The sequence below is a fragment of the Moschus berezovskii genome, chromosome 1 (assembly GCF_049115385.1).
Source record: "Moschus berezovskii isolate FMDL1 chromosome 1, NW_MosBer_1.0, whole genome shotgun sequence".
Taxonomy (NCBI): domain Eukaryota; kingdom Metazoa; phylum Chordata; class Mammalia; order Artiodactyla; family Moschidae; genus Moschus; species Moschus berezovskii.
This window is the reverse complement of record NC_142460.1, coordinates 111,753,732-111,773,060: the sequence shown is the minus strand read 5'-3', so window position 1 is coordinate 111,773,060 and position 19,329 is coordinate 111,753,732. Positions and strand designations below refer to the sequence as shown.

The 19,329-nt window shown below is 39.9% G+C and overlaps 1 long non-coding RNA gene across 2 annotated transcripts in view; it reads left to right on the top strand.

Moving 5' to 3' along the window:
• Positions 1-19,329, top strand: part of LOC148778815 (uncharacterized) — a 668,381-nt gene that overhangs the window by 495,308 nt on the left and 153,744 nt on the right. For both annotated transcript variants that reach the window (XR_016038095.1, XR_016038094.1), the window contains one exon: positions 13,135-13,198. This is a non-coding gene — a long non-coding RNA (uncharacterized LOC148778815). The remainder of the gene's footprint in view (positions 1-13,134; positions 13,199-19,329) is intronic.

Genomic DNA, 19,329 nt, shown 5'->3' with positions numbered 1-19,329 from the left:
CAGAAGTTTTTTTTTTTTAAATGATAACCACATTTTTGGTCATTTAATGTATTTTATACACATAAATTTAATTCACATGAAAAATTTAAAGAGTCTATCTCTGATATAACGTGAAGTGCCTCTGAAATTATTTTATAGTAAGTTGAATTCAGACTTTTTTTCAAATATATACTTATGCATTTCCTGACTTAAAATGGAAAAAAAAGTACATCCATTTGTATCTGTCTTTCTTTCCTTCCTTTCTTCCATCTGTCTGTCTGTCTATCTATCTCCCAGGCTCCATAGAACATATTTGCACATAGAAATACCTTCTTTTAGGTTATACAAGTATTTAAGAAAGTTTCTTGAGCACTGAAATTTTCTAAATCAAATTATAGTATGATTTATATTGTTTTATAGATACTCTTTTTGACTCATTTTCTATTGGATGTAATTTCTAATTGCTAATCTTCTATCCCAGTCAAATTCGTAAAACAACTCAGAATTATTTTTTAAATAAAAAGTTATTAGGCAATGAGGACAGTTTTCACTTCCTGCATCTACTGATGCTTGATTATATTTAAATTTTTCTTGTACCACCTTGTTTTCTGAAGTCAAATCATATCTAGTTCCTCTCTCCTTATAGGATTTTACAACACAGATGAAAAATGTAAGTTGCAATGCAACAATGAATAAAATTATTTTGAGAGTTATGTTCTCTATTACATAGACTTATAGAAAAAAACAAATAAACTCCTATGTGTGTTTAAATCCCTGACTTGGGGATTTGTTTGAAGTCTAATTCCCAGGCCAGTCTCAGGATGCTCTGGCTTCTGTTGTGGGTGTTGAACTGGCACGGATTCTGTATGCATTACTTACACCTTCCTTGAGGTCTGTACTGAAAGCCTCATGGATTTAGAAATGGATTAACGCTGGCACTTGGGGTATTACAGGTGGAACACCGTGGAACTTTATTTCAAATAAACACAATGCATGTATTTTATTTGTCTTCTTTTCAGTGGTTCATAAAGTTGAAAAAGAAAAATATTTTGCTACTTCTGTTGAAATTAAATTATAGAAATTATATGATTATGATTTTAAGGATTTAGATTCATCCATTTACATAATATATTTCTCATGATCGACTAAGTTAATATTAATTCTTTGGACTAAAATATTTTAATGCATTTTTTGTCATGATCTGTTATTCATTGAAAGCAGACAAGGTATCAGCTAATTATGTTTCTTTACAAGTTTGGCTGAGCTATTTAAGTGAGTTGTAGGCCTACTTATTTTATTAGCCTAAGTATTCAAATCTGATTAATATTTGGACAGTATTTAGTAGTGTGAAAAAGACTTTTGAAAATTAACCCTGTCATATTTTAGGAAGCAGTTAAAAATGTGAAGTAGAATAGCCTCTAAACTGTCTTCATAGAACAACTAAAGAATTATATGATAAAATATATCACAAGTCATTTAGGAAAGAACAGTTGAAATGCATGCATGTGATGTGGTTTTGTGGGAAAAAAGATAGTCACTGAAATCAAGAGATATGAATTCAGATCCTGGCTCCATCATAATGCTAGGGGTTCAACCTTTGTGTAAGTTATAAAACTGTTCTGAGTCTCAGCTTTTTCAGTTGTTAAATGAGGATAATCATACCTATCTTCCAGACTCACTGTGATATAATGAGATGCATATGTGAAGGTGCCTAGCAAGAATAGAATTGCAAGATATAAAGGAAGGCATGAGATAGGAAGTGACAGGATGAAGGATGGAGAAGTTAAGCAAGAGAGTCTCTTCTTCACTCCAAGCATCCCTACAACTCTTTATCCCAGACCCTTTCCCTTTCAGTGGCTCACCTTTTCTCCTGTCAGAAACCATCTGCCTTCTCTAACATAGTCAGTGGGATAATGGAAATGTGATGCATATATACAATGGAATATTACTCAGTCATAGAAAGGAATGAATATGAGTCTATTGTAGTCGATGAACCTAGAACCTGTTATACAGAATGAAGTAAGTCAGAGAAAAATATCGTATATTAATGCACATATGTGGAATCTAGAAAAACGGTACTCATGAACATATTTTCAGGGCAGGAACGGACTTGTGGACTTAGCGGGGTAAAGAGAAGGTGGGATGAATTGAGAGTGGCATTGTCATTAACATATATGCACTTCCCTGGTGGCTCAGATGGTAAAGCATCTGCCTGCAATGCAAGAGACCTGGGTTTGATCCCTGAGTTGGGAAGATCCCATAGAGAAGGGAATGGCTACCTACTCCATGTTCTTGCCTGGAGAATCCCATGGACAGGGTAGCCTGGTGGGCTACAGTCCACGGGGTCACAAAGAGTTGGACATGACTGAGCGATGAAGCACATTACCATGTATACACTGTTCCGTTCAGTTGCTCAGTCGTGTCCGACTCTTTGCGACCCGTGGACTACAGCCTACCAGGCTTCTCCGTCCATGGGATTCTCCAGGCAAGAATACTGGAGTGGGTTACTGTTTCCTTCTCCAGGGGATCTTCCCGACCCAGGGATCGAACCCGGGTCTCCCGCATTGGAGGCAGACGCTTTAACCTCTGAGCCACCAGGGAAGCCATGAGCTAGTGGGAGCTCAGCTTGGTGCTCTGTGATGACCTAGAGGGCTGGGATGGAGAGGTGGGAGGGAGGCCCCAGAGGGAGGGGATATATGTATGTTTATGGCTGATTCACCTTGCCATACGGCAGAAACCAACACAACATTGTGAAGCAATTATTACTCAAGTTACTAAAATCTGCATAGCAAAGGCCCTGACCCTGAAGACAAGTAGAACTCTTCAGTGGCTTCCTGGTAAGGGTACAGGGCAGTCTTCTGCATGGATAAAACTTGCTTTCTCATTTTTCTATCTTCCTTTTTTTTTTTTCCTTTTTAAATCAGACCAGAACAAGATTGCCGTCTTAACTCCTTATAAGCTGATGGCTTTTTAGTAAGAGGGGGTTTGGGCCACAACTGTCCGATAGAAACAGAATGTAAGCCACAGGTGTGAACCACATATGTGATTTTGTTTCCTACTAACCACATGAAAATAAAACATAAAAAGAGATCAATTTTAATAATCTTTTGTATTTAACCCAACATATCTAAAATATTTATCATTTCATTATGTAATCAATATTATAAAATTACTATGCATCCTTTTTTTGTGTGTGTGTTTCAGTTTGGACTAGCCACATTTCAAGTGCTCAATAACCACATGTGTCTAGTGACTACCATATTTCATGTGTCTGTATATGTGTGTCTTTAGTCCTGCCTGACTCTTTGCAACCCCATGAACTTATAGCCTGCTATGCTCCACTGTCCATGAAATTTTCCAGGCAAGGATACTGGAGTGGGTTGCCATTTCCTACTCCAAGGCAACCAAGGGATCAAACCCACATCTCCTGCATTGGCAGGAGGATTCTTTACCATTGTGCCGCCTGTATGGTGACCTACGCCTTACTGTATGGCATAGGTCAGGTTTAAGACTAATTCTTCCCCTTCCCTTTCTGCCCCACCCTGACCTCTCTTAAAGCTGTCTGAGAAATTTAGGAATAAGCTAAATCACCAACCCTGGATTCTTCATGTCAGGAGAGAGGTGCAAGCAGACAGTAAATTATCCAGTATTGTTGTCCAGCTGGTGAGTGCCACAGCCAGAGCTCAAACTCAGTTTTTCTTGACTCTATTTGTTGTTCCTTCCAATTAAACATCTAATTTATGGATTACAATTTATAAAAAGAACTACTGGAGCTCAGATAAATGAAGTCACAGTGCATTTCACTGAGATGAATTGATAAATTCCTCAAAGAATAAAATGACAGGTTCCTGACACGATTATGTGATCAAGTGGGTAATGCACTGGCCCATAAATACCATAAGAACCTATTCTCCTGAATTTTATGGAAAAAGAAACCTAGAGACCTGATTTGCCATGGGGAAAAAAAGTCTATAAAAATCCTTTAATATGTCATCCTCACATTGATGTTGATGACTCTTGCAGTACATAGTACTATATTTGGCTCGTAGAATCTCTCATAAACATTTGTTAAATCACGTGAAGCACTTAGTAAATAGAAGATCAAAGCTAGAAGTAGTATTGGAAACTATCTAGTGTAAACTTTACAGAAGACAGTGGTGGCAAAGTGCCCAATAATTCAACAAATTTTAGTACCTTCTCCCTCCCTTTAATGTTTCAGATCAGAGAATTGACTTGCTCAAGGTCATACAGCCACTAATTTGTAGAATTCCAGGTCTCTGTATATTGCTTAGTGACTTTTTAAAAGCATAACTTCAATTCCTCTAATTAGAATTGAATCCATGTCTAAGCCATGTCTTGTGAATGGAGGGAGTTTGGGACCTCAAGATATGACATCTAAGTTGGAAATTTAGAAAGCATTTACTGAGCCTGAGAGAATTATCTGTTTCTTGAGAGTGCTGCTAAAAAGCTACAGGAATGCAGTTATTTTGGATTTGTTTTAGTGCTCTGGTATTTTTAGAATTTCCCCATAAACACCTCCCTTGAGGAATATCGGCACTTAGCATGCCGTGGTAGCTCAGGATGCCTTTAGCAAATGCAGTTGACAACTTGACAGAACATCTGGATTCGTGTGTTTCTGAGAAAGCCCAGGTGCCTATTCAAGATATCCTTGCTTTTTGACTCTTCAGTTTGGCTAATTCTTCCCTTCTTTCTTGAGCTCAAGCAGACTTCCTAGCACAGAACCTGGCCACCTGTCAAGATGGAGATATTTCTGAACAAACACACGGCTAGGTTCCAGACTGCCAGTTGTTCAATACAGACTCTTTGTTCAGATAATTGAGGGCATGTTTATAAAGCAAGGGCCATGGCAGCAAGGGCTGTGGAGTGGCATCCATGCTGAGAAGCTTGATGAAATCAGGCCTCCATATAACTTGGTCTAGCATGGTGATGTTGCTCTGAGAAGTGAGGTGGAAGAAAATATCCCCAGGATAAAAAAGAACAGGATGAAAAATCCTGGTTAAAAAAGGAAAAACAAACAAGTTATAGATTTTTTTCCTTCCCAGACAGATTGTTAAATAGGCTTTACTTGTTCACTGGGGTCTGGTAATGAAAGTTGACAGGATATTAAGGTTATTTCAGGTTCTACTGTCTCCCAGGGTCACATAAGCCTTCTGTTATGCATGTTAATCCATCTCAACATTCCTGCCAGGAACTGCCTAAGTAGGGCAATCGGTTTAGTATGCACCCTTCCCGGTTACAGTTTAGTTGAGAGGCAAAACCTACCAATTAGCAGAATATTCATTGAAAATCAAATGATGTTTTTCTATTCTGAAGACACAGCACCAAAATTTGTGATTAATAAACGATGCATCCGACTACTATTTCCTCAGAAATGCAGATCCAAAAGAAGAAAGCCATCTCTCCCTCCTCTCCCCATTTCTTTTTTTGGTCCATGCACATGCACACATGCTCAGGTGTGCATCTGTGAATGTATATAAAACTAAATGTTAAATTTAACCATCATAGACCGGAACTGCTGGTTGGCTCCTGCCAAGTCCAACTTGTATTCTGTCTGTCTTCCTCTTTAGGCCTACCACTTCATTGTCTGCAAACTCACCACCAAATATCCCATTAGCTCTGGAAGGGGAACAACATCAGAAAGAAAATACTGGAGATATAATTAAATCTTGGTAAAAGGAAGATTGCAGAGGTGTGAATCTAGAACTAATCCTTTAGTAATCAAGTGTCCCCCCCAACAGGGGCTTCCTTGGTGGGGACAAACCTCCACCATGGACAGAGGAGCCTGGCAGGCTACAGTCCATGGGATCGCAGAGTCAGACACAACTTCGTGACTAAACAACAACAAATAAACACCAACAGACATTCTACTGGACAATTTCCTGAAGGAGACTGTGAACTTTTTGTGATTATAAAATAACCAGAACAACCTATTCTCATGGTTGTTGCTATTTCAACCTTCAGTTCAGTTCAGTCACGCAGTCGTGTCTGACTCTTTGCGACCCCATGAATCACAGCACGCCAGGCCTCCCTGTCCATCACCAACTCCCGGAGTTCACTCAAACTCATATCCATCGAGTCGGTGATGCCATCCAGCCATCTCATTCTCTGTCGTCCCCTTCTCCTCCTGCCCCCAATCCTTCTCAGCATCAGAGTCTTTTCCAGCGAGTCAACTCGTCACATGAGGTGGCCAAAGTATTGGAATTTCAGCTTTAGCATCAGTCCTTCCAATGAACACCCAGGATTGATCTCCTTTAGAATGGACTGGTTGCAAACCATTCAATATTACAGTAATCCAGGCCTATTCCCCAACCAGTAACACTGAAGAAGCCGAAGTTGAACGGTTCTATGAAGACCTACAAGACCTTTTAGAACTAACACCAAAAAAAAAAAAAAGATTTCAACCTTAAATTGATTGTTTTCCACAACTGATGACCGTCATGTCAACAGCAAAGAGTTTGGAATTCATTTGATTGTTAGAATCCAGCTTTACCACTTACTAAATGTGTGACCACAAGGAAGTTTCTTAACCTCTCTAAGCCTCAGTTTTCTCATATATAAATAAAATGGGAATAATTGTACCTAGATCTTAGGATTCTTACAAAGGCAAATGAGATATACGTACTCTTTGGCTCTGTAATTGGTGATCTTTTAATGGTCATTACAGTAATGATGAAGACAAATAAAAATTCAAGATTAGTTCTAGTGAACTGTTGCTGCCTTTTGTCTGCTTCTTAAGGGTTATGACATTATACCAGAGCAAGGATGCTATGTGCCCAAACCTAAGTGGTCAGTGCAGAAGGAAAAAATACCTCTTTTTACCCACATTTATCTTTGAACAAAACCATAAAAATAGGTTCCATTCTCTTCTCTTCTGATAAAAGCAAAATGTATTCACTCTAAGTGGCTATTAGAGGACCAATCTCTGTACAGCCCATTCTATATAATAGGTACTCAAAACTCATTCACTCAATAATGGCTTAATATTTTCTATACAGTGACTAGTGCTGGTGGAGGCTCCTAATAAAACATTACATCAACTCTCAAACCTCTGAATCTTTGAGGCAGATGTTTTTGTTACATCCTGTAAATACTCCAATCATCTCAAACTGCTGGGATTTCACCTTTGTACCATTTTTAGAAATGTGCCCATTGAGTAATGGGCCTGTCTAATCTGTTTGACGTTTATTGGTGCTCAGTATGTAGCAAGGTTGGGAGATGTAGCAGAGCACACTCTAAATAAATCAATGGAAGAAAGCAAACTAAATCACAGGGGGAAATTACAGTGTCCAAATCATTTATACACTGGTGATTACCATTTCACCTGGGTCCAAGTGATGTCACACAAGAGTCTCTAAAGCCCTTGGACTCATTCGTCAACCTGCCTAAGCCTGCTCATCCACACTTCCACACTGCATTGCCTATGGTGGCAGCGACTTACAATAGTCTAGCACAGGCAGATTAATTAGAAAGGAGGGGAACATGTAGAGTAGAAAATGGACTAGATTTAGAGGGGTTCTGCTGCCATTTCTGCTCTTAGCTAGCTGTGTCTTCTTAGGGGAGTCACTGTACGTCTCTGGACCTCAGTTTCCTTAACAAGAAGATGTATGTGTATCTATGTGTTTTTAGAAGTATGTGTGTAGAAGATTGGCTATAATTTTCATAGTTTTGAAAAGATCAGAGTCTCTGTTTCATTACTATCTAACTCAGAACTTAATACAGAAAACATAAAAACAGAATTTATGTTTGGGCAAAGGGACCCAGAGCAGACTGGACTTTTACCCGTATCCCATGGCAATTCCAAACAGACTTTCATAGATACCCTAGAGTTCTCCTGTCTATGTGTGATTGCATGGTCTGTAAAGCCCTACCAACTCTAATTTTATTTGAGTCTATGGCAAATTCACCTGCACAGATAAAATGTTGGATTTATGCAAATAATTTATTAGTTTTTAATTTGTTATTTTGCAAGTTATGAAAGTAATTTATCAAATAATTCTTTATAGTAGTTGGTTTCAAGTCTCATGAGTCTGGTTTAAGTTCCTTTATATTTTACTAATTTAAAATAATAAAAATGCCAGTGTATTGTTCCCATCACCTATATTATTCTTATAACAAATGGCTAAATTGTGTTCATTTAAACCTCTAAGCTCCTTAGAGAGTCTGTTTCCAGTTAGGATGGTGAAAGTCCCAAGAGACTGTTGCGCTCATCCTGGTAATGAGAATAAGTTGGATCATCTACAAAGTCATAGATTTGTTTTTGACCCATTAGGGACTTGAGGATTCTAAGAAACCTAAATGAATCACATTCCAGGAAACACAAGTTTTTCCTAGAAGAGCAGAGATAACCAGAGATGCCCTGAACTAGTGGAGGAATGGGAGGTGGGGTGAATCTGACACAGACGGGTAAGGAAAAATCAGGCAACTGCACTCCTTGGAATTTACCCAAAGGAAGTGAACACTTCTGTCCACACAAAACCTGCACATAAGTATTTATAGCAGGTTTATTTATAATTGCCAAAACTTGGAAGCAACCAGGATATCCTTCAGTAGGTGAATGGGTAATCTGTTGTACATACAGACAATGGAATATTATTTGGCGCTAAAAAGAAATGAGTTTATTCAGCTGTAAAAAAACATGAAGAGATCTTAGATACATATGCTGAGTGAAAGAAGCCAATTTGAAGATGTTATATATGGTATGATTCAAAATTATAGAGACGGTGAAAAGATCTGGTATTGCCAGGGTTTTGCAGCCAGAGGGATAAGTAGGCAGAGCACAGAGGATATTTTAGGGCAGTAAAAACACTCTGTATGATACCTAATGATAGATCCCTGATATTATACATTATTCTAAATCAATAGAATATAATACAACACCAAGAGTGAACTGTAATGTAAACTATAGACTTCAGGTGATTATGGTGGGCCAGTGTAGGTTCACCAGTGATAACAGATGTACCACTATGGTGAGGGTGCTGGTAATGAGCGAAACTCTCCATGGTTTGGGGCAGAGTGATATATTGGAAATCTCTGTACATTCCTCTCAGTTATGCTGTAAACCTAAAACTGCTGAAAAAAAAAAGTCTTTAGGAAATAATAATGTAAATATATTAAGGTATTAATGGAAAAGATGAGTGAGAAATGTGAATATGAACAGGGAGTCTTAGCAGAGAAATTGTAACAACAACAAAGACACATAGAAATGTTGTAAGTGAAAAATGAAGAGGGAGGGGACATATGTATATCTATGGCCGATCCATGTTGATGTTTGGCAGAAACCAATACAGTTCTGTAAAGCAATTATCCCTTCAATTGAAAAATAAGTAACTTAAAAAAATTATTTGATGGCATTAATACACCATGGTGATTTGTGTCCTTTTTTAAAGTAGTTTCTTTAAAAGTTACAATGTATGTTTATATGTTATCCCAGTCTACCTTCAGACCACATTAAACTAGTTTACAAGCAATGTAAAAACCTTACAACCGTAAAATTCTCTTTATACCTCTCTTACTCTTCTTGCTCATGTTATCATATATTTTACTTTTAAATATGTTAAAACCTTAAGATCATTGTTATTAATTTGTTTAAATGGTCAACAGATTGATTCAGGCTTTTCTTTTTTTTGCTGTACAATGTCTTAGTTGCAGCATGTAGGATTTTAGTTCCTGAGCTGGGAGTTGAACCCGTGCCCCCTGCATTGGGAGTGTGGAATCTTAACCACTGGACCACCAAGAAAGTCCCTAGGTCCTTCTTTTAAGTATCTTTCATCTTTTATTCAACATATTCAATCTTTCCTCAACCCCCCACATGTGGAATATAGTCATAATAACTGTTTTAATGTGCTTGTCTATTAATTTTATCATGTGTCATTTCTGGGTCAGTTTTAATTGATTGATTTTCCCTCTAGTTATGGATTGTATTTTCCTGCTTCGTGTGCTAGGTAGCTTTTGACTGGATGCCAGACATTGTGAATTTAACCTTGTTGAATGCTACAGGCTTTTGTATTTCCATGCATATTATTGAGCTTTTTTTTGAAACATAGTTACTTGGAAACAATTTGATCTTCATGGATATTACTTTTAAAAGGTGAAATGAGAGCTGCATTTGGTCTGCTGCTGCTAAGTCGCTTCAGTCGTGTCCAACTCTGTGCAACCCCATAGATGGCAGCCCAACAGGCTCCTCTGTCCCTGGGATTCTCCAGGCAAGAATACTGGAGTGGGTTGCCATTTCCTTCTCCAATGCATGAAAGTGAAAAGTGAAAGTGAAGTCACTCAGTCGTGTCCGACTCTTAGCGACCCCATGGACTATAGCCTACCAGGCTCCTCCATCCATGGGATTCTCCAGGCAAAGGTACTGGAGTGGGTTGCCATTGCATTTGATCTAGTGTTAGTTTTTCCCAGGACTGAGGCAAGGCCTTTCTTAGTACTTTAGCCCAGAAGTTAGTTGGCAAATGTTTCTATAAAGGACCAGGTGGTAAATATTTTAGGCTTTGTGAACCATCTAGTTTCAGCTTTAACTGCTCAACTCTGTCATTAACTACTCAACTCTGTCATTGAAAGAAAACAGAAAATGCATAAAGAAATAAGTGTAGCTGTATTCCAATAAAACTTTATTTACAAAAACAGGTGGCAGGCTACATTTGGCTTGGGAGCCATAGTTGCCTACCCTGATCAACCAAGCTTGATTAATGAGGTTTTCTCCCCTGGCTGTGCGGAACAGACACTGTTCCTGGCCCTAAGTGAATTCCGGGTGCTATTCCCTGGAACCTCTTCGGGTAGTGTCCTCACTCTTATTTGTTCACCAGTACCTGGCAGAATATTTAAGGAGGATCTTTTCTCTGCAAACTTTGGAATTTTTCTTTCTGTACAGTGCTCTCCCTCCCCTGTAATCTGCTTTATGAACTGTTGGCACTCTGGCTTTTCTGAATTCCCTTCTCTATTTCCTCAACTCAGGTAGTCTGCCCTTTCTGCACCATGGTCTGTAATCTTTTTCCAGAGGGTGAATTGGGGCACTCAAAATAGTTCTCACCTTTTTGCCTCCCAGGTCTCAGGGGTTGCTATTCTTCTTTGCTTGATATCCAATATCTTGGGAGCTGGTCTTTACAGAATTTTAAGTGGAAGGGTAAAGCTGCTGCTGCTGCTAAGTCACTTCAGTCGTGTCCGACTCTGTGTGACCCCATAGATGGAAGCCCACCAGGCTCCCCCATCCCTGGGATTCTCCAGGCAAGAACACTGGAGTGGGTTGCCATTTCCTTCTCCAATGTGTGAAAGTGAAAAGTGAAAGTGAAGTCGCTCAGTCGTGTCCGACCCTTAGCGACCCCACGGACTGCAGCCTACCAGGCTCCTCCATCCATGGGATTTTCTAGGCAAGAGTACTGGAGTGGCTTGCCATTTCCTTCTCCTAGGGTAAAGCTGGTCCTTGTTATTTTATCTTTGCCAGAATATATAGTAATAATATCCCCCTGGAGAAGGAAATGGCAACTTGCTCCAGTATTCTTGCCTGGAAAATTCTATGGACAGAGGAGACTGGCGGTCTATAGTCCGTGGGGACACCAAGAGTTTTCATGATACATGAAGCTATGTCCATGAATTATTTCCCCCTAGAACTTGCAAATAGAGTTCTCTTCGGTAAGCAAAAATAAGCATCAAGCACACAACAGATGAATTTATCCATCTGTAAGAATTACGCTATCTTAGAGAATGATTGGGAATTAAGTTATTAGAGAAAACTTGTGGAGTGTGCTTCCCAGGTGTTGCTAGTGGTAAAGAATCTGCCTGTCAGTGCAGGGACACAGGAGACCTGGGTTTGATCCCTGGGTCAGGAAGATCCCCTGGAGAAAGAAATGGCAGCCCACCCCAGTATTCTTGCCTGGGAAATCCCATGGACAGAGGAGTCTGGTGGGCTACAGCCCACGGGGTCCTGAAGAGTCAGACATGACTGAGCACAAGCATGATGTGGAGTATGCAGGTCTAATCCAGATCACTGTAGTATATGTTCAGAAATTAATGGTAACTGAAGAAGCTACAAAATGATCAATTAAGGTATAGCCTATCTCTCTGAAATATTTATTAATCCTATTTATTTACTATTATTTCAATCTCCACCTTTGACCCTAGAGCTGACCCTCCTTTAATGACAAAGGCATAATTCTTTTTCCTCTCTCTTTTCATCTAGCATATCACATGGGCATAAGAATGTTTAAAAAATTTCTCAGGTAATTCTAATATACAGCCAGGTAATTTTAATATAACTGCATGCTGAATAACACTAATTGAAGTAGCATCTCATAGAAGAAAACACCCCATTTCAAACTGTGCCAATCATGAAAAGTATTTTTCATTCAGTAAGTGTTTACTGAAGGCTTTCTATGTACTCAGCACAGAACAGGTGTGCAATGGGTATAGAATGAATAAAGGCACGGGCACTGCTCTTAAAATGCTTACCATCTAGTTGGGGAAACAAATACATGTGAAATAATTGGGCAAAAACACAAGCTGTGGATAATTAGCTCTGGAACGGAGTAGACAAACAGTATAGCCTATAAAAATTCAGTAAAGCAGAAAGTCAGTGCAGTCTGAAGTAGCCAAGGCAGGCTTTGTCAGAATTGGTATTTTTCTTCAAATAAAACATTTTGAAAGTATATTAATAAGAAAATAGACATTCTTATTTGCTAGGGACATCCTTTCTTTTTCAATTTAAGATGAATCAGTGGAAAATTTGAGAACTAGTTTACACAGTACAATTAATGCTAATAATTTCCCCAAAAAAGTGTCTCAATAATTTGCTTGTGTCTTCAATGTCTAGAAATTCTGTTGGCAATTTTAATGTTTTTTCTCCTAAAAGAAGCATATCTGATACTATTATTATTTTATTTGAGATGAAAAGGGAGGGATACTTAACACCTAAAACTAATTAAGCGTTTTATTTTTTGGAAACCCAAGAAAGTTTTGTCATAAAAACATCTTCTTATTTTAAAGATGTTCCTTTATTAAAAGAAAATATTTAGTCCACATTTTCCTTATTTATTTGACCTGAATAGTCCTTTGTGAAAACTATTCAATTTTTGATCAAATTTAGCTTTTCAAAGAGTTTTAAGTCTATCTGTCTATATCGATCTCTCTATTTTCTTTCAGAAAACCAAGAAATCTTTTCCCAGGAGCAGAAGCAGACGGAGATCCAAAAGATCAGATCAAAAGTGTAAGCAGAGCTCTCCTCTTATCCCCATTTCCACTTCCCTTCCAAATCCCATTTGGAAGGCTGGCCCTCTTGTTTGTTGGCCTTTGCCTTCTCTGACAATGATAAAAGGAGGTCTTTTTAAAATAGAAGCAGCGGTGCAGCACATCCTGTTCAAGGAACAGCAGTGTCTGCACTTCGTGTCTGATGCGTGAAGCAGCTGTCTGAGTTGCTTGCCCCCAAACTGCCTTTGGATAGAAGTAAACAAACATGGACATCCAATGGAGTATATTTGAAACTGACCTCTGGGGCTATCTATTTTAAGCAGATTGTAATTTTGCAAAAGACATGGCCCCATTCCAAATGTTTATTTAGTGTTGAATGGTTTCCAGTTGGCTGGTTGGTCAGCTTTTTTTTTTTTTTATGGTGTTGAAAACAGTAAGAAAGATACCAATAATAGATGTTGGATTTGCACTCATCTCAGTGTACAGCTATTCATTTTGGGGGGTGCCAGAATAAAAATTCACTGTGGGGAGAGAGAGGCAAAAAAGTCTGGCTGTATGGTTTTGTGGGAACCATTATTATTTCTACCCCACACACCTGGACGTTAACATTGTTTAGGAAAGAGTGTTAAAGTCCCTGCCAGCATAGTTCTTTTTCATAGACTTCATACTGTGTGCAAAGCACTGGGCTGAACTTCCTGTACATGATCTCCTTTTGCCCTTCACAATGACAAGAAGCAGCAAGTATTATTCCTTTCATTTTAGAGATGCGGAAACTGCACTTCAGATACCTCCAACTGTAAGTTTGAAGTGAAGGTTAGTCCCAAGGTTTGATTCCAAAAGTTACTCTCACTTTATTTCATGAAAGATCCATATTAACCAGATTTCCCCTCTCCCATGGTATGTGCTATAGCAATTCTTTTCCCTTCTACCTGTCTCTGGTATGAATTTTGGCTCCAGGATGTGACAAAATGGATGCCTAGGGATGAATCTATTTTTTTAAGTGGTAGCATTTATTATCCAAGTGCAAAAGAAAGAGTCCTTCAGGGGATTGTACATGTGACCATATTTTCCTACACATATTTAGAAAGGAGACTGAAAAAATGAAAGCAAAAATAAAAAAACCCTCACAACTGTTCTTGCATATCATTCATCTCACTTCCCTTTGTGCACCAAATGTTAATTTGCTTCTAGAAGTGACTTCTTTAAAGAGAACCTTGGGTTAAAAAGAGCTGTGGGTTAAATTAACTGCTTCTTGGCTACTGAAACTGGTCCTTGTGTGCAGAAGCGAGATTTACTCAGCCTTGTTCTCTTCCCAGTTTTGGGTCTTTTTCACTGAGGCAGATGAATCATCAATTCTGAGACAGGTCTTGAGGACCTTCTGTCCCAGACATCTGGAGTCACCTCCTACCGGCAAACCATTGTGAGCAAAAATGCCAAGTGTTCCTGTACTTACAAGTCATATCCTTCTCTGTGTAATCATCTTGGAATTAACTTCACAGCCACAAAGTTCCGCGTCCGTGCAAGTGTTTTCCTCTGAGCAGCACTTTTAGGAACTTGAGGAATTGCTGAAGGTAGGGAAAAGTTTTAGGAGATCTAGATTCTAATTAACTTTTCCTGTAATTAACAGTCACCATCCCCTTTGTGCATGCAACTGAGACTCTCAAAGATCAAGGGAAGCTCTGAGGATGGTAGCAGCCCAGGCCCAAAAAGCTCACAGAATTCTTCCCCTTACCAAGATTTTCTTTAAAAGTTTTTTTTTTTTTTTGGATGTGGACAATTTTTAAAGTCCCTGTGGAATCTATTACTGTATTTCTTCTGTTCCATGTTGTGTTTCATTTTGTTTACTTGACTGTGAGGCATGTCACAGATCCCACTGTCCTAGATCCCTGACCAGGGATTGAACCTATAGCCACTGCATTAGAAGGCGAAGTCCCAGCCACTGGACCACCAGGGAAGGCTCCCCAATTCCCAAGATTTTAAAGCAAAAATCATCCTAGGAATATGGGTTGCATGAGAAGGAAGGGGAAAAATGATGATTTTTTAAAAAAAGCATAAACTAGATGTTATTTTTCTCCACGGAACTGAATAACTTTGTCATATATTAGTGAATACATTTTCTCAATATCCCCATGACATCTGTGCCTTCTTTTCTATAACGTTTAATAGTTTATTGCTGGATAGGTGATGGTTAAATTTCCCAGTGCACCGATCAAATTTTCCTGTTTCTTTCCTCTTTTTCCATTCTTTTCTATCTAGTAGACTTCCCTTCCCCATGCTCCTGGAATAGACTTCAGATTCTAGATTGCTCTTCATGGTGTCTGCAGCACCCAGCAACTCTCAGTTCTTTCCTCTTTACCTACTGAAATCCTTCCTATCCTTTGAGGCATATTTCAAACATCACGTCCTCTCATAAGGTGCTTTACACAGAATACTCCTCCAGTGGATAGTCTCTGATAATTTTCTTGGTTACTCTTGCCATAGTTAATGGTTTTCACTTTTCCCGACTGGATGGACTTCCTGTTTACTTTCTGTCTCTTCTGACTCTCATTCCAACTTTTTCTTCCAGTTTATGGTTTATGCAGCTTCAGTGTGGTCTTTCCAGTCAACAAATCTCTGTCTCCTCTGCATAATTTGCCTCTTTGACCACTTTGACTACTCAGTCCAAGACTGCATTTTAAGATTTCGGTGTCTTTGCCTCTGAAATCCTCTTTCTAGCAGATCCTCTCATTTCCCTCTTGCTCACTTATTGCTGTGGTTTCAGTCCTAGCATGCAGCAGTTTCTTTTGCTCTAGAGTCTTCTTGTCAGCGTCTCTCCCCTCCCATTCCTTCTGCATAGTTCACCTTCTTGTGTTATCCCTCTTCCCAGCTGTCAATCATGTGTCCAACTTCGCCTAGTTAAGTGTGCTTCTGAGGCAGTGCCTTTCTCCCTCTCCCACCTTCCAACTGCTAGGCAGTTAATGTCCCTAGTTCTGGCTTTGCCTTCTAAAAGCTTCTGCTGCTTCTGTCAAATACAAAAGCTGTCTGCCTTCCATGGCCTGTTGCATCCAACAGACCTTGTATTAATACTAATGGAATTAGGATTGATGCCCACCATCAGAAGAGCCACATAGGCACTCAGAGCCCAGGGTAAAATCTGAGTTCAGTTGTGTCTGAGTTCCGCTGCCATACAGCTACTTCCCTTCATCTGCTGGGAGTGCCTAGGTACAACCTGCCAAGACCACTGCCCACCCAGGTTGTTAACCACTCAGTGTGGTCATTCTTGGTTCTGAATTGTTTTGTTTCCTGGTGCCTCTCTGAGTTGCTCACTACTATCTTGTTTGCCCTTCTTTCTGCCTGGCCACTGGGGCCTTGAGCTCTTCCTGCCTCCTCTTGCCTCTGGACCGTTTCCTCTCATTCTCAGATTGCTCTCCTGGTTCATCTTCCCCTTTCTAAGAATATGGTTTGCTCTTGCCTTTACTGTCCACTTAGGCCTTCCGGCCCTGTCTGACTCCCTGGGCTTCTGGCTTCCATTGCCTTTACCGATCCTCATCTCAGATCAATTTAATGACTGCATATTGAGCACTTACTATATATAATGCACTGTGTGATTTGTGTCAGAGATATAAAAATAAGTAATACAAGTACTTTGTCTCAAGGAATTTTCAGCGTAATCAAAGGGTGATTTATTTGTACAAGGCAGACTGTGATACATTCCCTAAGTGAGATTCAGGAAAGTGAAAGGTGAAGTTCAGTGTGTGTGTGTGTGTTGGGTTCTGGGTAGTGGTGAACAGGACAGTCTGCTTGGAACAGGTGACATGTAGGACCGATTTGAAGATGGATGGATAGGGACATAGCCAAAGAGAAACATGTTTGGACAAAGAGTGAAGTTAAGTTTGGCTAGACTTGCAGTAGTGTTTTTCAACAGGAAGATACAATTATTTTACAGAAGTCACCCACCACTTCTGTGACAGGTGCTTGGGATGCTAAATGTTCCACTCATTAAATGACATTGTGACCTCCAGTCATTGAGGTAAACAAACACAACTCTGACACAATTTCCAGATGCCTTGGGGATGGTACCATCCTCCTGAGCAAATCTCTGCACCATGGATGTCATATGGGAAAATCCAGAAAGATCTGCTCAACTGAGGAGTTTCTGCCAAAGTAGGATTGAGTGAGGAGCTACTGAAAGTCTTTAAGCATGGATGACAGTCTCTAAGATACTCTTTGGAAAGAATTAGAATATTACTCTGGCAGTGAAATAGAGGACAGCAAACAGGAGAGCCTGGATTAGGCGGTGGGAAGAGTCAGAGGCTGTTGAGTAATGCAAATAAGGGATGATAGCAAATTATACTGCTACTGCTGCTGCTAAGTCACTTCAGTCGTGTCCGACTCTGTGTGACCCCATAGACGGAAGCCCACCAGGCTCCCCCGTCCCTGGGATTCTCCAGGCAAGAACACTGGAGTGGGTTGCCATTTCCTTCTCCAATGTGTGAAAGTGAAGTCGCTCAGTCGTGTCCAACCCTTAGTGACCCCACGGACAGCAGCCTACCAGGCTCCTCCATCCATGGGATTCTCCAGGCAATAGTACTGGAGTGGCTTGCAATTGCCTTCTCCGAGCAAATTATACTGGATACATACATACTATGTTGCCTTCATTGGGTAAGACAGCCAGTTGGATATGGGGGACAAGGGAGAGTTGAGTCAACAGTGATTCTCAGGTTTTGAACCTGGTGGCTAGAGGTGCCATATACAGAAATAGGGAGGTCAGAAGGAGGAGTTGGTTTCAAGGCAAGATGATGAACTCAGTTTGAAGCCTGTTGTTTTTGTGCAATTCAGGGGGACACTGAGTGACCAGAGTGGTGCCACCAAAGACCAGTGGCCACTTAGTGAATATAAATATGCTACTTGAAAGGCTATGTTTTTAAGGTCTTTGAGACAAATTGTTTCTTAAGCCCATCACACACTGCCACCCTCTAGTCACTTTGCATCAGCCAGCCTCCTCATCTTCCTCTTTTCTTTTCTCTCCCTTTCTCCTTCCCTCCTTTGCTCCCTTCCTTCCTTTCCTCTTTCTTTTTCTTTCTTAACAATGAACTTTCATCCCAGTTCAGATCAGAATGCTCCTCAAGTTGAAATCAGCATTTTGAATTAGTGACTGAGCTTTTTAATAAAATATTAGGTAATGGATGTACCAGGAATGAACTAAAAAAGATGCAAGCTTTTCTTAATGATTTCAGCTTTATTCCCTGGTGTCTCTCACTGAAGAAAGGTCATGAACAACAAGGCACTGACACATTGGATCCAGAATTGCTAAAGTAAGTTTTCTTCTCCAGCAGAGTCCCTGAGGATATTGAATCCGGCTGAGCTGTTCAAGGTTTCATATTCTCCCCCTAAGTAAATTAAATCAGGAGCACATCTCATCACAGAGATCCACACAAAAGCCTGCTATACCTTTTTGGCAAGCAGTGCTGGAAATGGAGCTTTTAGAAATTCTAAAAGCCTGCCTCCTCCAGCCATCTGCGTTTGGCTGGTCCATGGCAGGGGTGGGGGATGGGACCACGGTGGCAAATTTCATCCATGTCTGAGCCAAACAAAACCCAAATGGGCTCCTTTCAACATTTTCTCTCTTTTGCTCAGTGACTTGGTATGTATTTCTTCCCTGAAGCAGCCAGTGATCCTACTGGGAGTGAGTGGTTACCTAACCTTTCCCCCGCAATGTTGAAAGTGCTTTAAGTGTGAGGGTAAATGAATACAAATAGGAAAGTGTTGGGAAGATACAGTAGGGAAGCCTTCTGTGGCTCTGCGAGAAGATGCAAATGCTGGCTTAATTAGAAAATCAATCTTGCTGTCCGGCTGATTGATTACAATCCTCTGCTGGAGGTGGGAAAGAGTCGAGTAATGACGAGATAATTTTTTCCTATTACTAAAAGGAGGCCTAATGTACATCTCTAAGCAATTCAGTGTGAAGAACTTGTTAAAAACACGCCACCTTTTCCCTCTTGTTAACTGAATCTTTGAGGGAGAGGAGGAGGAATCACATAGTTTGCATTTGTGAAAAATCTTACTATTTTTTTTCCCCTAAGGATCCCTGAGTTCTGAGAGGTGATTTAATAACTTTGCTTTTAAAAAATGGAGATTTTTTTTTTTTTTATAGTTTGGAGGATGGACACC